Source organism: Neofelis nebulosa, chromosome X, assembly GCF_028018385.1.
Source record: "Neofelis nebulosa isolate mNeoNeb1 chromosome X, mNeoNeb1.pri, whole genome shotgun sequence".
Taxonomy (NCBI): Eukaryota; Metazoa; Chordata; class Mammalia; order Carnivora; family Felidae; genus Neofelis; species Neofelis nebulosa.
In genome coordinates this window covers 91,848,451-91,867,216 of record NC_080800.1, presented here as the reverse complement: position 1 = coordinate 91,867,216, position 18,766 = coordinate 91,848,451, and the positions used below count along the sequence as shown (strand labels likewise).

At 38.4% G+C, this 18,766-nt stretch overlaps 1 protein-coding gene across 1 annotated transcript in view; it reads left to right on the top strand.

Moving 5' to 3' along the window:
• The window catches only part of TRPC5 (transient receptor potential cation channel subfamily C member 5), a 269,192-nt gene that overhangs the window by 107,113 nt on the left and 143,313 nt on the right, over positions 1-18,766 (top strand). Inside the window, exon 2 of the mRNA XM_058712790.1 lies at positions 8,753-8,892. The gene's annotated coding sequence lies outside the window, so the exon portion shown is untranslated. The remainder of the gene's footprint in view (positions 1-8,752; positions 8,893-18,766) is intronic.

Below are 18,766 nucleotides of genomic sequence, written 5' to 3'. Positions count from 1 at the left end.
GGATATATACCTAGAAGTGGAATTGCTGGATCATATGGTAACTCTGTTTTTAACCATTTGACAAACTGTCAAAGTGTTCCACAGTGGCTGCTCCATTTTATATTCCCAGCAGCAGTGCATGAAGGTTCTGATTTTTCCACATCCTCATCAACACTTGTTATTATCTGACTTTTTTTATTATAGTCATCATAGTGAATGTGAAGTGATATCTCATTGTTTGGATTTACATTTTCCTGACAACTAATAATGAGCATCTATTCATGTGCTTATTGGCCATTTGTATATTTTCTTTGTAGAAATGCCTATTTCAGTCCTTTACATATCTTTAATTGGGTTAGTTGTCTTTTTATTATTGAGTTACAAGAGTTCTACATCTGCTAGATATAAACCCCTTATCAGATATGATTTGCAAAAATTTTCTCCCATTCTGTAGGTTATCTTTTCCTTTTCCTAGTAGCATCTTTTGAAGCATAGAAAAATTTTCAACTTTGACAAGGTCTAATTTATCTATTTCTCCTGCTGTTGCCTGCACAACAATCTTTTGCCAAATCCAAGACTTGTGAGACTGTATGAACCATCTACAGCACACTACTGCCTCTGTCTCTGGAGATTAGAATCACTGTAGAATCATCACTATAATCTGTATGCAAGGAGCAGAATTCTTCTACCTAGGGACACGTGTGTGTGCTCCCTGCTCACTAAGGGTGTTAGGCCACCCAAACAAATACATAATGTAAGCATTTGACCACCTTTTTCTCCCCAGAACAAAAATAGCTATTTTCAAAATTACACCATTAAAAATTCATTACTATGGATCTTGAAGTCTTTTTCATTTCTAAGAATTTTAAATGGCAAGGTATTTCCTGTAAGCAGTAATACTTTAAATCTTTTAATCACCTAACACCTATGTGGATATTAGACAGCTAAGTGAGAAAAAGGCCCCGTGTCATTGCCCCGTAGGCTCTGTGCTTGTGTAGGCAGTAGAAATAGATGTTGAAAGGAAATGAAAAGGAAAAATAGAAATATGCCCAGGAAATTGCCTTTTCTATAGTCATTCAGAAGGTCAGCTCTATTGTACTCACATATGGGACTGAGTTTTTAAATTTTAAGAGAATTGCTGGTGTCCTTCTTCTATCTTGACCTTGCTATCCACTAACAGGGAAAGCTGCTGGCTGTTCTGTTCTGTCTTACCCATCCCCTCAAGAACATTCTTACACTGGGGAAATGGACAGAAGACAGGAATAGATACTTTTCCAAAGAAGATATCCAGATAGCCAATAGTCACGTGACAAGATGCTCAACATCGTTCATCATCAGAGAAATACAAATCAAAACAACATTGAAATACCACCTCACACCGGTCATAGTGGCAAAAGTTAACAACTCAGGAAACAACAGATGTTGGCAAGCATGTGGAGAAATGGGAACCCTCTTGTACTGTTGGTGGGAATGCAAACTGGTGCAGCCACTCTGGAAAACAGTGTGGAGGTTCCTCAAAAACTTAAAAATAGAACTACCTTATGACCCAGCAATAGCACTACTAGGAATTTACCCAAAGGATACAAGAGTGCTGATTCATAGGAGCACATGTGCCCCAATGTTTATAGCAGTGCTGTCAACAATAGCCAAATTATGGAAAGAGCCTAAATGTCTATCAACAGATGAATAAAAAAGATGTAAAGATGTGGTATATATATATATATATATATATATATATATATATATATATATATGATACTGTATACACACACACACACACACACACACACACACACGCACACAATGGAATACTACTCAGCAATGAGAAAGAATGAAATCTTGCCATTTACAACAACATGAATGGAACTGGAGGGTATTATGCCAAGTGAAATAAGTCAGAGAAAGACAGATATCGTATGTTTTCACTCATATGTGGGATTTGAGAAACTTAACAGAAAACCATGGGGGAAGGGAAGTGTAAAAAAATAGTTTCAAACAGAGAGGGAGGCAAACCACAAGAGACTCTTAAATACAGAGAACAAACTGAGGGTTGATGGGGGCACAGGGGAGAGGGGAAAAATGGGTGATGGGCATTGAGGAGGGCACTTGTCGGGATGAGTTCTGGGTGTTGTATGTAAGTGATGAATCATGGGAATCTACTCCTGAAGCCAAGAGCACACTGTATACACTGTATGTTAGCTAACTTGACCATAAATTATATTAAAAATATATAAATAAATATTAAAAAAAGAAAAAGGGCAAAAAATATAAAGAAACATTTCCCAGAAGAGGATCTATGGATAGCAAATGAGCACATGAAAAAATTTTCTACATCACTAGCCATCAGGGAAATTCAATATGAGATATGACTACAATGGTAGATACAACCCATCAAAACAACTAAAATAAAAAATAGTGACAATACCAAATGCTGGCAAGGATTCTGAGAAACTGAGTTTCCCCTATATGGCTTGTGGGGATGTAAAATGGAAAATAGGAAGTTTCTTTAAAACAAAAACAAAACCAAAAATGAAACATGCACATATAACACAGCAATCTTACCCCGGAAATTTATCCCAGACAAATGAAAGCATAAAACCCATCTATGATTGTTCATCCCAACTTTACTTGCAATAGCCAAAAACCAGAATATCCAAAATGTCCTTCAATGGGTGAATGGTTAAAACAAACAGGGACACAGCCGTACCATGGGATAGAAAGAGGAACCAAGTACATGCACTGAATTTAAAAAGTGAAACTCAAAAGGTCACTTCTTGCACGATTCTATTTGAATAACATTCTTAAAATGATAAAATTATGCCATGGAGAACAAATTAGTGGGTGTAGATGTTAGGGATGGTTAGGGGAAGGTGGAGAGGTGCGGAAGGAGGATGAGCATAATGGGGTAAAACACAGAAGACCTTTGTGGTGTGAGAATAGTTCTCTGTCTTGATTGCAGTGGTGGTTACACCCATCTGCACATCTGATAAAATGGTTTGGAATGAAAGACACGGAATTTACGAATGTCAGTTTCCTGGTTTTGATACTGTACTCTGGTTATGTAAGAAGTAGCCATTGGAGGTAATTGAGTAAAGGGTGCAGAGGACCCCTCTGTACTATCTGTGCAAATTCTTTGGAATCTGTAATTATTTCAAAATAAAAACTTTTGTGAAAATAAAAAAAAAGAACATTCTTACACTGGGGAAAAGAAAGAAAGAAGAAAAAAAAAAAACAAGACTATCCATATACTTCAAAGGTTTAAAACACCCTTACAAAATAAAATAAAATACATTTACAACAATAGCCATGCCAAAATAGAAAACATCTAGGAATTTTCAGCAGTTCATGTAAGTAGAGAAAAGGAATACAGTAATGAGCAACCAGAGAAAAATGAGGAAAGAGAAGTTGCTATGTAAAACAACGTTTGTGATGAAATTGTTATTTTTGACTTAAGTTCAAAATAATACTTTTGCTCAGGATTAAAAACCAAAATTACAGGGCGCCTGGGTGGCTCAGTCGGTTAAGTTGCCGACTTAAGCTCAGGTCGTGATCTCGTGGTTTGTGGATTCAAGCCCCACATTGGGCTCTGTGCTGACAGCTCAGAGCCTGGAGCCTGCTTGGGATTCTGTGTCTCCCTCTCTCTCTGTCCATCCCCCATTCTCTCTCTCTCTCTCTCTCTCTCTCTCTCTGTCTCCCTCTCTCTCTCAAAAATAAAAGTTTTTAATTAAAAAAAAATTTAAAAAAAAACTAAAATTACAGGGGCGTCTGGGTGGCTCAGTCAGTTGAGTGTCTGACTTCAGCTCAGGTCATGATCTCATGGTTCATGGGTTGGAGCCTGGAGCCTGCTTGGGAGTGTGTCTCCTGTCTCTGCCCCTCCCCCCCCCCTCGTGCATTGTCTCACTCTGTCTCTCAAAAATAAATAAATGTAAAAAAACACCAAAATTACAAATGGGTGATGTATAATAATATATAATAAATACGTAGAATGTATATAACATTTTTAACACCTTTGAATAAAAAGCGTATTAAGAGCCAGATCAAGATGCCTGGGTGGCCCAGTGAGTTAAGCGTCTGATTCTTGGTGTCGGCTCAGGTCAGGATCTCATGGTCCATGGGATAAAGCCCTGTGTCAGGCTCTGCACTGACAGTGTGGAGTCTGCTTGGGACTCTCTCCCCCTGAGTCTCTGCCCCTCCCCCACTCCCATGCGCGTGCACCCTCTCTCTCTCAAAAATAAATAAACATTAAAAATTTTGCAATTTGTATACAAAGCTGTAGACCAATCCACCAAGCTGTCAGTGCAAATTACTGGTCCCCCTAAACTGAGTTTCAAGCGTTTAAGTAGAATGCTACTGACTCCCTCCCCTAGTAAAAAAAAGGAAAAAGAAAAGAAAAAAAGTTACTACCCCACACCAAGTCATTTAATAAAGCCACTCAGTTCCTTCTAACTCCAAATCCAGGGCAACCTCTCAATGCCTACTATGAGTGGATTCTATTAATTTAAATGTATCACCTCAGAAAGAAATAATTATAATCGACCTGTCCCATGTATGCAACTGTTGGACTGTCAAATCCAAAAAGTCCAAAAGACTTTTTAATTTTTTCCAAGGTAAGAAGAAACCTAAATTGGATGTCTTAGTCTGTGCAGGCTGCCATAACATCTACAGACTCGGTGGCTTTAAACAACAGAAATGTATGTCTCAAAGATCCGGAGGCTGGGAAGTCCAAGATCAAGATTCTGGCTGATTTGGTTTCTTCTTGGTTGTAGGCAGTATGTCTTGACATGGTGCAGAGAATGACTGAGCTCCTTGATGTCTCTTCTTATACGGGCACTAATCCTATCAGGGCCCCACCCTCCTGACCTCATTTAACCTGAATTACTTTCCTACTCTAAATACAATCCTGGGGCGCCTGGGTGGCTCAGTCGGTTGGGCGGCCGACTTCCGCTCAGGTCATGATCTCGCGGTCTGTGAGTTCGAGCCCTGTGTCGGGCTCTGTGCTGACAGCTCGGAACCTGGATCCTGTTTCCGATTCTGTGTCTCCCTCTCTCTGACCCTCCCCCGTTCATGCTCTGTCTCTCTCTGTCTCAAGAATAAATAAACATTAAAAAAAAATTAAATACAATCCTAACTGGAGGTTAGGGCTTCAGTGTGTGAATTTGGGGGAATATAATTTAGTCCATATCGGTGAAGAAGGTTGCTGACACTTAAAGGGATTATAAGTGCTCGCTTCGGCAGCACATATACTAAAAGGATTATAAGCATAGTTCAACTTGGTAAAGTGTCCAAGGGCAGAATCCTCTCCGGAGCTCAGTTGAAACGTGGTGACTCTGTCTCCCAATACAATGTGCAGTGCAGCCCTGGGATCGCTTTAATCACTGTATTTCACAGAGTATTCCTCACTTTTCCATTTTACACTGAATGGATCAGGTGGAAAAAGCCCAGAACATGGAATTAGAAGACTTGGGTTATATTCTGACTCTGCCACTTACTAGTCCCTGGATGGTATAGCAAACTCTTCAGTTCTGTGATGCTGAAAATATTCATCTATAGTTGACTCTTCAACAACGTGGGCTTCAACTGCACGGGTCCATTTATATGTGGCTTTTTTTTTCCAATATTGTACCGTACTGTAAATATATTTTCTCTTCCTTAGGATTTTCATAGCATTTTCTTTTTCCTTTTTTATTAAAAAGTGAGTTTATTATTATAATAAAGATTAATTTTTGATTTACAAAATATGTCATGTGATAGTGAATCAAATCCTAGAAAGATAACCTGATAAGGAGAACTGTCCACGTTTGTAAACAATCTCAATCATATTAAAACAATTTTAAAACAAAACAATTTTTTTAATTTACTCTTACTTTTTAATTTTTATTTTGTTTCAAATTTTTATTTAAATTCAAGTTAGTTAACATATAGTGCAATATTGGTTTCAGGAGTAGAATTTAGTGATTCATCACTTACATACAACACCCAGGGCTCATCCCAGCAAGTGCCCTCCTTTTCTTTTTAATAATAATTTTTTAATGTTTATTTATTTGTGAGAGAGAGAGAGAGTGAGAGAGAGAGACAGAGTGCAAGGGGGGGGGGGGGGGCAGAGAGAGAGAGAGAGGGAGACACAGAATCCAAAGCAGGTTCCAGTTTCCGAGCTGTCAGCATAGAGCCCCATGCGGGGCTCGAACTCAAGAACTGTGAGATCATGACCTGAGTGGAAGTTGGACACTTAACCTCCTGAGCCACTCAGGCGCCCCACCAACAAGTGCCCTCCTTAATACCCATCACCCATTTAGCCCATCCCCCCACCTCCTCTCCATCAACCTTCAGTTTGTTCTCTATAGTTAAGAGTCTCTTCTGGTTTACTTCCCTCTCGTCTCTTTTCTCTTCCCCTATGTTCATCTGTTTTGTTTCTTTGAGTGAAATCACATGGTAGTTGTCTTTCTCTGACTAACTTATTTCACTTAGCATAATTACATTCTAGCTGCGTCCACATCATTGCAAATGGCAAGATTTCATTCTTTTTGATGGCTGAGTAATATTCCATTTACACACACACGCACACACACCAACTCTCTTTATCCATTCGTTAGTCGAGGGACATTTGGGCTCTTTCCATAATTTGGCTGTTGTTGAAAATGCTGCCGTAAACATCAGGGTGCATGTGCCCCTTGAATCAGTATTTTGTATCCTTTGGGTAAATACCTAGTAGTGCAATTGCTGAATCATAGGGCAGTTGTACTTTTCACTTTTTGAGAAACCTCCATACTGTTTTCCAGTGTGGCCTGATAGTGTTTTCCTAAGCTGACTTTATTGTGAGAACACAGTATATAATACATATAACATACAAAATATGTGTTAATTGACTGTTTATGTTATTGGTAAGGTTTCTGGTCAACAGTAGGCTAATAGTAGTTAAGTTCTGGGAGAGCCAAAAATTATACATGGATTTTTGAATGCACAGGGGGTCAGCACCCCTAACCCTTGCATTCTTCCAGGGTTAACTTATATTTTAAGACGTAAATGATAGCAACTCAGTGAGGTAGGCAAGGATAAGTAAAATAATTTAATGAGATGATGTATCTAAAAAAAGACTTTGTAATCAAATAAATATTAGGGACCACTAAACCATAGAGAGAGCTTAAAAGCCTCCTGACTCAAGACATATTTCATCTGGGAGAGACAATGGTCAAGAGGAACATTTTTAATAAGCTACTAGTATCCTAAGATGCTAGTATTTGAGGAAATTTGAGGATAAACAAAAGTCCCACATTGTACAGTAAGTTAACATAACCTACAGGATGACTAATTATATTAAATAACACTTAAGATGTTCTGTTCAATGGTATTCATCAAATTACAGTTCCACACATCACTGGTGTTCTTCAGGTTGAATCAAGGGATTCTGCCACCAAAATCAATCTGTGGCAGGCATTTCTTAATTTGCAAACACAATTTTAGTTCATGGGGAAAATTTTCTCCATTTCAGGTTTTCACTCCCAGATTCCTCTTAAATCATTTAGTGACTGCAGCAGACAGCAAAACAAATGAACCTGTGGCCAAAGAACACCTAGGACAAGCACATCAGGTGTCACCAATGGCTGGCTTTTATTCATCTGTGGTCACGTACTTGGGTCTGTATTTTAAACTGCTAGTAAAAATACCCTGTAGTCATACGATGGTCTGAAACATACTGTCTCAATCCCGCTTGTAAGAATCAGTTGCCCACAAAATAAAGTAGTGGGGATGCAGGACAAGGCAATTGCAACTTGAGGCAGTCTTGGAGGCAGGAAAATATGAACAGAAGCCAAAGTTTGAAGCCAAGAAGAACACAGTTCACGTCAGCATTTAATCCAGAGAGCAAGGTGTGGATAGGATAGGTAGCAGGGAGAATAGACCACATGAGAGAACAGGGTTGGATTGAGTTGAGAGATGAAAAATTGGCTGAACAGAGCTTTTGTATGTGTTAGTATGCCCCTCTATTTACATGGTGCCCAGTGCATATTGAGGTAATAGATGCAAAAGCTTAAAGAAGTCGGAATATACTTATAGCAATATTTTATAGGATCCACAGAGAGCATTCTGACTTCCAGGTGATCTGCTATCCAGATTTCAGAAGCACCAATGTTAACTGGTGAATAACAGATTCATAGGGGATCATTAGCAAGCAATAGAGATACTCTGGCAATAGTCTTAACTCTTAGACGGGGCACGATGAAGTAAGAGCCTCTTTTCTAACAACCTACTCCTTGGAATCTCTATTAGAGGAAAGATCTTGGGCTGGTCTCCTCCCTTATGATAAAATTACTAGGATTCTTTAAGATGGCTCTGTGCAGTATGACTGCTATTTCTGGGAATCAGCACTCCAGAGGCTGTAGACAGGCCTCAGAAAATCAGAGCAATCCCCTCTTTGAGTCCTGTTCTATTCTACCTTAGGAGAACAGGCATATAATGTTGGACTGATTCCAATGTGAAAGGGAATGGTGATCCAGTCTGAATGATATAGTTTATTTTATGCATAAAAACGATCCAAACCAGTAACTGAGTCTCAAACTTCATTTCTCTCAACCTGAGTCATCCTGTTTTGCTTGTCTTTAGGGAGTAAACACATTGGCTAACCAATAAATGTGGCCCTCACTTGGTGCTCTATCTAACCCCATGGTCTCTGAGTATCATGAATGTTACTAATACTGTGCAAACTTTGTTTTAATAAATAGCCAGTTTTAGGGCAGGTGTTGATCTTACAATCATCATTTCTATCTTTCTCATTTCACAGAAAAGGAAACAGATATAGAGAAGAGGTAAATGTGACTAGTTCAAGTTCATACTTCAATTAGCAGAAGAGCTGACACTAGAATCCAAGTCTCCTAATTCCCAGGACACTATTCTTCAACCTGCACCATTTTACACATACAGGTATGTACCATTGTTTCCAGGTAAGTCCCCAGACAAATTTTTAACTTGTGTTCTGGAAGTGTACAATTGTAACATTGCAAGTCCTAATCTTGTGTGTTATTGAGTAAGGAAGGGAGGTGAACTAACCAACTTTGCAGGAAATATATCCTTGTTACAAAAGTACCAATAGTACCAACAAAGGTGACCTGGTTTTGAGGATCCCAATTTGCAAAATGAGAAAGTTACAAAACAGTCACATTGAAGGAGATTGCATTATAAGGGAATACTCAGCAGAACTTCTTGAGTTCATTTAAGCATTTACGATTATTACTTGGCAGAATCCTTTGGGACAGAGAAAGAAAGTTAAAATGGTAAGAGCCACTGCCAGATGAAGACCAAGAAGAAGGCAAAATAAGCATCTTTGAAGTAAAACTGAAGTGATGAAGAAATAGAATCTGTTGGACAGAAACTCAGTTTCCCCTGAAAGTATCAGGGCCCCAGTAGCCAGCCTAGTGAAGAGTCTTTCTCAATTACATGGATAGCACCATTACCTGTGTTTTAGTCACTCAGGCTTAAACTTGAATATCATCTTGAGGTTCTTTCTCTACCTCATCCCCTATAATGTATAGATTACCAAGCCCTGTATTTCTCTTTCTTTGAAATAACTCTAACATTTTTCCCTTCTCCCATCTGGCGGCATTCCAGATGGGACTCCAATATCTGATGGGAAAAGTCCTATTCTCTTCTACTCTAATTCACCACTGGCACAGCCATAGAAGTCATCTTACAAATTACAGCTTTCTTGATCACATCCTGTTTAAGAACCTAGAGTGATTCCCCAGTGCCTCCAAGATCAAGATGTAGCTAGTTTCTCAACCAAATGTTCTATATCTTCCAACAAATGGGCCCAGCTTAGCTACGTCTACATACTTCCCTCTCTTCCCAAATACTGCCGTACCCAGGGCATTACCAAGTCCCACCTTTAGCTTCCATCTCCACCCCACGTATAACAGAGGTGCTTTCACAACTCTCCCCTCTGCCTATCTAAATCCCACCCAGTTTTTCAGATCGAGCTCGGGTTTACCCCTCTACATTCCTTTCCTAACCACCTCCCTAAAACTCCAGCTAATCTTGATCTTTACTATTTTAATTAGTGCCAGCTATGCTCAAGGCACTGATCTTCTTCCTCCTTTAGAAATGAGAAAAACTAACAGGTAAAATTTGGGTCCCATTTTTATAAAGTCCTGTTCTGAAGCAGAGGGTTGGAACAATGTGCATGTTAGCCCTTAGTGTCTGTTACTATAGAGAGTTCCAGGGCATCAGTTGAAGGATTCCCCAATCTTTCTCCCTCCCAAGATGAAGGTAAGATCTGTTGGAACATCCAAAATGTACTTCATCGGGGCGCCTGGGTGGCGCAGTCGGTTAAGCGTCCGACTTCAGCCAGGTCACGATCTCGCGGTCCGTGAGTTCGAGCCCCGCGTCAGGCTCTGGGCTGATGGCTCGGAGCCTGGAGCCTGTTTCCGATTCTGTGTCTCCCTCTCTCTCTGCCCCTCCCCCGTTTATGCTCTGTCTCTCTCTGTCCCAAAAATAAATAAAAAACGTTGAAAAAAAAAAAAACCAAAATGTACTTCATTCATGACACATTACCCATTTGTTGCAGAATCACAGAATCTTAGAATACATAAGAGAAAGGGGGCTTTGGATCATTAACTATACATTATACATGAGAAAACTGGGGTCCATTTCTGTTCTGTCCATTTCTGGGAATTGTGATGTTTTCTTTTACTTTAAAAAGCTACTACTGGGAAATAGCACCATTTTAAAAGAAATTCAGCAGTACATATCTTGAAAAATGCTCCTGGTTTTTGACCCAGTAATTTCACTCCTAGAAACTACACTGAGAAAATTATCTTGAATATGTTTTAAAAATTATGTACAAAAATATCACAGCTTCATTTTTAACAATGGAGATAAATTGAAGACACCCTAAATATCCCCAAATTGGAGACCAGTTAAGTACATTGATATACCTGATCTGATCTAATAAAATATTATATAGCCATTTAATATGATATTTTAACATAAGATGGCAGAAACCATACACCCTCAATCTCACCTAGCAGAGTCATTTCTACATAAGGGAAATTGGTGGCAGAAAAGGCAGAAGATTTAAAGAGTGTGTGGGATAATAATAACGTGTGGGAAATTCTTTTTAAAAAATATTAAGTGAAGAAAACTGGATAGAAAATGTATATGTAGGATGAACTCATTTAAAATGCATGGGGGGAAGACTGGAAAATTTTATTTTAAGCCAATTGTTTGATTTTTTAATGAAAATTTATGATTTGCTGGTTTAAGTAATTTTTTTATTTTAAAATAATTTCAGACACATAAAAAGGTACAAGAACAGTACAAAGAACTTCTGTGTACCCCTCACTCATATTCCCTAAATATTAGCATAAATAAACTTTCATTTATTTATTTCCTTATTACAGTTTTGAGGTCTTTTATTTTTTTTTTAACATTTATTTATTTTTGCGAGAGAGAGACAGAGCACGAGCAGGGGAGGGACAGAGAGAGAGGGAGACACAGAATCCAAAGCAGGCTCCAGGCTCTGAACTGTCAGCACAGAGCCCGACGGGGGGCTCGAACTCACAAACCACGAGATCATGACCTGAGCTGAAGTCGGACACCTTACCAACTGAGCCACCCAGGCACCCCATTCTTTTTATTTTTTTACACTTATCATGCCATGAGTTCATAGGGAATGGGTTCCAGCAGCTCAGGCCATTTCCATTGGTTCTCACAAAATGTGCTTCTCTGGGTGGGGCAGGCTGGCACTTCAGTTGAATCCAAGTACCTTTCTCTTTGGCTTTCTTTTTTCCTGATCCCTTCACATGCTTCAGAAAACTCTCTCGGCTCTTTGAGTCCTTAATATGCTCAATACGTACATTAATTCTCGAGCAAGAATCTTGCCCTTAACTTGTTTGTTTACAACAATGCCAACGGTATGCTGGGTAACGTTGTAGACTCTCCAGTTTGGTCATGGTAACATTTGTGGGGCATTCCGTTTTGAAAAGCACCCTTTCCTCTGATGTCAACAACCTCACCTTTCTTGTAGATTTGCATGTATGGGGCCAAAGGAACAACTCTATGTTTTCTAAAAGGCATAGAGAACAAATAGTGGGTACCTCTCCTCTTTCCCTTTGTGGTGGTCATTTTGGTGAATTACTGGAAGATGGCAGTTCTGGCCAAAAGGGATAAATAAACTTAAAGAAATCCTTCTGCCCCATTTAAGGATTGTTTGGCCAGTAAGCTCCTATGTGAACAATGTCATGTTAGATTCCAAAGTGAACAGGTAACAGTAAGGAGACAGACACTCATTTCTGACGGCCTGTGGGATCTAGGATGAAAGCCAGTCCCAAGACTAATAATCAGATGCAACACTTTTAACCAATTACACTGCCTATTATTTGCTGTAGTCAGTGCCATCCATTCTGCCTTTCCCTTGACTACTTCAAGGAATATCATGCAGACAAAGTGATAATGAGTGTTGAGCAACAGAGTTAAACTTCCCGATTCAGCTGAGTGACTTGAGGGAGACAAATATATATTTTTTGTTCATGTCTTCACTTTAGTGAAAGTGAAAAGCATCGATTTAATTCAGCTGCCAGCAGTTCCACATAACTCTGCTGGACATCAAAGAGAAGTTTAATAAAGATTTGGAGACCTTACAAAAATAAAAACACCACATGGCCATAGCCATGAAAATGATTATGCAAACTAGAGTACCTACATTTTAGCATAGATACTATGTTGTTCTACCCTGAATTTGAAAAAGTCCTCTGTATTGTAGACATTGTGGAGGTAGAAGAGGCATTTGGGTGATCCAGCACTGTCCAAGAGAACTTTCGGTAATGATGAAAGTGTTCTGTATCTGTGCTATTCAGCATGGTAGTCATGAGTCACCTGGGACTAGTGTAACTGCAGCACTGAATTTTTTTATTTCATTTCATTTTAATTCATTTAAATTTACATAACTGCATGTGGCTAGCGGCTACTACACTGGACAGTGGATATCTAAACCTTTCTCCACACTAAGTAGAAATTTCCTCTCCAGTCCCCCTGATCTCTGCACTCTCACTGAAAATCATATCCATTCCCAACAGTTCCAGTTACCTTATAATGATGGTACTCAATCTTGGCCGCATATTACATTCACCCAGGGAGTTGTCCTTAAGTGTCAGTGTTGGGGATGGGGGTACTATGACCCAAGCATGGATATTTTCTAAAAGCTTATCAGCTCATTCTAAGGTACAGCGAGATTTGAGAACCTTTGATCAATATTCTGATGACTCCCAATTCTACATCACCAGATTTCAATGCCGTGCTCCACATGCTGACTGGATTTTTCCTTCCTGATTCCCCTCCACCTCAGCCGCCCCAAAACCCTCAAACACCAGTGTAGCCAAATGGAACATCATTATCTTGCATTGCTTCCACCTAAACCCTTCAAACTATAATTACTGGACTTACTTCTGCCATTTTGCTATTTGTTTCTTTATGTCTTATATAGTTTTATTTATCAATTCCTTCATTTCAGCCTTGTGTTTGATTTACTTCTCATTTCCTATTCTATATATATATTTTTTAAGTAAACTCTACCACCCAATGTGGGGCTCGAATTCATGACTCCAAGATCAAAGCCTCATGCTCTACTGACTGAGCCAACGAGGCACCCCAAGAGGGGTCTATTCTATATATGTTTTTAATTATTTCCTTGGTGGTTACCCTGGGGATTAAAATCAACATCTTCAATGTATAGGAAGCTAGTTGCAGTTAATAGTAACTTAGCTTCAGGGTGCCTGGATAGCTCAGTCAGTTAAGTGTCTGACTTCGGCTCAGGTCATGATCTCGCTGTTCATGAGTTCGAGTCCCACGTCAGGCTCTGTGCTGACTTCTCAGACCCTGGAGCCTACTTCAGATCCTCTCTCTCTCTCTCTCTCTCTCTCTCTCTTTGTGTGCCCCTCCCCCACTCATTTCCTCTCTCTCAAAACTAAATAAAAACACTTTAAAAAATAATAACTTAGCTTCAATAGTATAAACACTCTCTTCCTATGCAGCTCCATTCCTCCCCTTCTATGTTGTTTTTGTCACAACTTACATCTTTATTTAGTATGTCAGTTAACATAGATTTCTAATTTTTGTTCTATGCATTTGTCTTTTAAGTCATGTATACAAAAAAGAAGACTTATAAACCAAAAGTAGGATACCGGCTTTTATATTTAGCTATGTACTTCTCTTCACCAGTGTTTCTTTATTTCTTCATATGGTTTTGAATTGTTGTCTAGCCTGAAGGACTCCCTTTAGCATTTCTTATAGGGCAGGTTTACTGGCAATCAACTCCTTCAGCTTTTGTTTTTCTGGGAATGTCTTGATTTCAACTTTATTTTTGAAAGATAGTTTTGCAGGATATAGAATTTAGGTTGAGAAGGTCTTTTTTCTTTCAACATTTTAAACATATTACCCACTGCCTTCTGGCTTCTATGGTTTATGAAGAGAAATTGGCTATTAATTTTACTGAAGATTGTTTGTCTACGACAAGTCATTTCTCTTGCTACGTTCAAGATTCCTTCTTTGTCTTTGTCTTTTGATAGTTTGATTTTAATGTGTCCCAGTGTGGAATTCCTTGGAGTTTAGCCTTCTTAGAGTTTATTAACCTTCTTGGATATATAGATTCATGTGCATCATCAAATTTTGGATCTTTTTGGCCATTATTTACTCAAATATACTTTCTGCCACTTTTTCTCTCTCTTCTCCTTCTAGAGCTCCCGTTATGCATCTGTTGGTACACTTGGTAGTGTCTCACATACATCCAAGGTGCTCTTCATTTCTTTTTACTTTCTGTCCCTCAGACTGGATAATGTTAGTTGAGATATTTTCAGTTTCACTGATTCTTCTACTTGCTCAAACCTGCTGTTCAGCATTTGGCAAATACTATTGGGGAGGGTGCTCTAACTCAGAAAATTCCAAGGGGGGAGGGTGTGTAAAAACAGGCAATCTTCTAAGCTGATCCCTTTTTTTCATGCAGCAATTCAGTACCTATGTATTAACCAGTCAAAATATAAGACCACAATTCTTTGAGAACAAAATCCATATTGGCCTGCCTGACACCAGCAAGCCACAACTAGGAATGGGAGCCACTGTCTCCATAGCTTTATCCAAGCTGAGGAGCAGGAGATGGTAGGCAGTTCATTAGAAATGCTACAAAATTCTCTCGCCAAAATTTAGTAGCTTCTTTCTTCATTAAGCACTAATCTTATTGTTTTAAGTTTTTTATTCAATACCAGAGTTCAGAAAAGTTGATTCTGATGGTCTTTGTTATGATGGTTAATTACTGCATTAGTGGAGACATGGGTTTTTAGAGTTCCCTACTTTGCCGTTTTATACAATGTCCTTTTTCCTTAATAAAAAATTTTGTGGAAACATTACACATTTATCCCTTTATTTAAACTTTAATTTTTTTGTCCAGCTCCATATAAAACCTGAATGACATACTTTTTGTAATTTATATCTTAATTTAATTAAGAAATTATATTTTTCTTAGTCTGAGTCTTTCTGTTCAGCAACATAATGTGCTTCCCTATTCTCTTTGGTCCTGTTTTATCCCCTTTAATAACTTCTTTTACATAGACCCTGTTCCCTGCTAAATAAACTAATTCCTGGATATCTTAAGATGTCACTATTGTGCCCTGGGTTTCTTCTATTTTAATTTCTGAGTGATGGTGATGATTATGGCTACATTTTTTTAAGCTATTGATATTTGTACATTTTTCTTACATTCTGTCACCTTACCAAATCCCTTGTTAGCTCTAACAGATTTTTGTAAAGTTTCTTGGGTATTTTATTACAAAATTACATTATGTAAATGTAAAGGTAATGATTATGGTTAAATTTTTTAAGGCTATTGATATTTATATATTTTTCTTATATTCTCTCACCTTACCAAAGTACTCTGTTAGTTCTAACAGATTTTTGTAAAGTTCCTTGGGCACTTTATTATACAATTACATTATGTAAATATAAAGGTAATTTTGTCTCCTCTGTTAAATATTTATCATATTTTCATGTCTTCTTACTACAAAAGTCAGAACCTTAAAATTGAATAATAGTGCTAATAGTGGCAAACCTACCTTGTTCTTTTTTTTTAATTTATTGTGAAATTGGTTTCCATACAACACCCAGTGCTCATCCCAAAAGGTGCCCTCCTCAATACCCATCACCCACCCTCCCCGCCCTCCCACCCCCATCAGCCCCCAGTTTGTTCTCAGTTTTTAAGAGTCTCTTATGCTTTGGCTCTCTCCCACTCTAACCTCCTTTTTTTTCCCTTCCCCTCCCCCCATGGGTTTCTGTTAAGTTTCTCAGGATCCACATAAGAGTGAAAACATATGGTATCTGTCTTTCTCTGTATGGCTTATTTCACTTAGCATCACACTCTCCAGTTCCATCCACGTTGCTACAAAGGGCCATATTTCATTCTTTCTCATTGCCACGTAGTACTCCATTGTGTATATAAGCCACAATTTCTTTATCCGTTCATCAGTTGATGGACATTTAGGCTCTTTCCATAATTTGGCTATTGTTGAGAGTGCTGCTATAAACATTGGGGTACAAGTGCCCTTATGCATCAGTACTCCTGTATCCCTTGGGTAAATTCCTAGCAGTGCTACTGCTGGGTCATAGGGTAAAACCTACCTTGTTCTTGATTTTAATGACAATGTTTCCAGTATTTCACAATTTATTATATTTACTCTTGTTGTAAGGTAAATAGTCTCTTTTTTGGATAAGTAGTTTATTTCTGTTCCAATGTTACTTTAGTTTTTTTAAAAAATAGGTGCTGAGTTAAAGCAAATTATTTTTTTCATGTATTGATATAATCATGTTTTCTTTAAGTTATTGACTTATTTACCAAATTGTATTGACAATTTCCTCCTATTGACCCATGCTTGCATTCTTAGGATAAATTCCTTTTGGTCATAAGGTATTATTCTCCAAATTCGCTACTGTGTTATAATTTGCTAATATTTTATTTAGAATTTTCGGTATTATTTTCATGATTAAAATAGTCTATAGTTTTCAACTTAGGTTATCTTGATTAAATTTTGACCTTAACATTATGCTAGCTCTGTATAATTAATTCTTTTTCCATAATCCAAACTATTTTTAATAACAAGATGATCATCTGTATGTTTTTTTTTTAACGTTTATTTATTTTTGAGACAGAGAGAGACAGAGCATGAACGGGGGAGGGTCAGAGAGAGGGAGACACAGAATCTGAAAGAGGCTCCAGGCTCTGAGCTGTCAGCACAGAGCCCGACGCGGGGCTCGAACTCATGGACCGTGAGATCATGACCTGAGCCGAAGTTGGCCGCTTAACCGACTGAGCCACCCAGGCGCCCCTCATCTGTATGTTTTTAAAGCTCTATATATGCAGCTGTGAAACCACTTGAGTAGAAAGACTTTTAATTGGTAGATATCTCAAACTATTTTAATTTCTTCTATAATTATTAATCTGTTCAGTTTTTCTATTTATTTATGGTTTAATTTTGGTAATTTTTCAGAAAATGCAGTCACTTAGGATGTCTTCACCTTCTTATAACAGAAAAGCATGCTTAAAAGTGCGTTAATAAAAAGGGAGTTTTTATCTCATACAACTAAAAGACTAGAGATTGAGCAACTCCCAGATTGGTTAATTAAATGGCTCAAAGACCTCATAAAGGAAGCAATTTATGCCATCCTCAGCATGTAGGCTGAATCTTTTAGGTTGACTGTCCTCATAGTTCCAAGGTGGCTACCAAAGTCCTTGGTGTCACAAGCAAATGACAACATTCAGAGGCAAAAAGGGAAATACTTCTCTTTTTACATCTCTTTTGCAGAACAAAGAAACCTTTCTCAGAAGTCCCCTAGGACATCGCATTGGCCAGAGTTGCAACAAATACTCAAACCTAGATCAATCACTTGCCAAAGAAATATTGGAATTACCAATATTGACTTAGTCTTAGACCAGTTAAGACTCTTTCCTTGAGGTGAAGGAGGAGCTTCTTACCTGAGCACATGGCTGTATGGAGGAGAGGAAGTTAAACATACAAACAAAAGCAGAGCTCTAGTGACAGAACATTACCCCATCTCTATCCTCATCATTATTTCATGTAATAACTCAATACAAATTTATTGAGAGCCTACTATGTGCCAGGCTCTGTGTATAGAGTAGTAAATATTATAGGTAAGGCTCTTGCTATTATGAAGTTTATATTTTGGTTGGGAGAGCTAGTTGTTAAAATAATAAATATAGATATGATCATTTCAAATAGTGATAAGTTCTTGAAGAAAAACAAGTCAGGGTAATGAGATGGAGAGGAACATGTGAGAGGTTCCATTAGAAAAAGTGGTCTAGGAAGGCTTATTGAGGAGATGACATTTGATCTGAAACCTACATGTTAAGAAAGAAATTATGGGATTATGGGGTTGCCTGGGTGACTCAGTCAGTTAAGCGTCCAGCTCTTGATTTCAGCTCAGGTCATGATCTCACAGTTCATGGGATGGAGACCCACGTTGGGCTGCATGCTGACAGCATGGAGCCTGCTTGGGATTCCCTCTCTCCCTCTCTCTCTGCCCCTCCCCTGTGCTCTCTCTCCCTTTCCCTCTCTCTCTCAAAAAAGTAAACTTTAGAAAGAAAGAAAGAAAGAAAGAAAGAAAGAAAGAAAGAAAGAAAGAAAGAAGAAAGGAAGGAAGGAAGGAAGGAAGGAAGGAAGGAAGGAAGGAAGAAAGAAAGAAAGAAAGAAAGAAAGAAAGAAAGAAAGAAAGAAAGAAAGAAAGAAAGAAATTGTGAAGATGT